This window comes from Sinocyclocheilus grahami, unplaced genomic scaffold (genome assembly GCF_001515645.1).
Source record: "Sinocyclocheilus grahami isolate Dianchi unplaced genomic scaffold, SAMN03320097.WGS_v1.1 scaffold1894.1, whole genome shotgun sequence".
In the NCBI taxonomy this organism is placed as follows: Eukaryota; Metazoa; Chordata; class Actinopteri; order Cypriniformes; family Cyprinidae; genus Sinocyclocheilus; species Sinocyclocheilus grahami.
Genome location: NW_015507073.1, coordinates 4,182 through 5,267, shown reverse-complemented (window position 1 = coordinate 5,267; position 1,086 = coordinate 4,182).

Below are 1,086 nucleotides of genomic sequence, written 5' to 3'. Positions count from 1 at the left end.
ACATTAGGCTTAAACGATTCCTTATCCTATGGCTCCCTCTAGTGGCCTAACCTCCTCCTGAACATCAGAAAGCTATACTCCTATACTCATTTAACCCATATTTTATTGTGGGTTACAAAAGTGTACTATGAAGACCACCCACTGCTGTAGTGCAGCAGGGGTTCCCAACCATGTTCCCATTTTATGTTTTGGAGTCTGGACATTTTGTATCTCTCGCTTATCTGACATACACCCACTTCAGGTCTTGCAGTCTCTAATGAGCTGAAGAGTTGAATCAGGTGTGTTGATGAGGGAGACATAATGTGCAATGCTGGTGGGAAACATCCTGGATGTTATAAACATTCCCTTTGGTAAAGAAGTTAAGGCAATGATCAAAAATGAAATGATGAAGAAATGGCAGGTCAGGTGGGACATGCATAATAGTGGAAGAAAATATTACAGTGTACAGAAATTTGCGCTGGATGTGATTAGAAGGAACAGAAGGGAAGAATCCATTTAATCCAAGTGAAGATTTGATTTGATTGTTATTTTCAAAGCAATAGCCTACTTGCTCAAATTTGGGAAATGTGAATAGCTAAGAAAAAGTTTTCTTAATTGCCCCTCTTTTTGGTCAGAAGTTACCATGTTAGTATTCCTTTGTTGTAACAAATTAAAGAAACTATAATTTCTACCATCACCTTTTTTTACTGGTAATACTTTTTGTAGTTTCTTATTTGCCTAAAAATATATAAATGAAACTAAGCATGTTTGCTCAGAATAACCTGTTCTCCACATCATCCTAAAGAAAATTAAGGTGAGATCACGTGAAAAACAAGGAAGAAAGAAAAAATGTGCGTGGGTTCTTGGGCTATAGTGTCCAAGTAAAACAGCATCCCTTTAATGTTCAAAACATGTTTAATTTAACTTCACTTCAACGCTAACGTAACAACGTGTGTGTGTGTGTGTGTGTATATATATATACATACGAGGAATTTGTTTTAGTGACAGAAGCTCCACAGTGCAACAGAATGACAGTGACAAGACAAGACATAGGTAATATTAATATATATATATATATATATATAAACATGAAATATAATTATCACA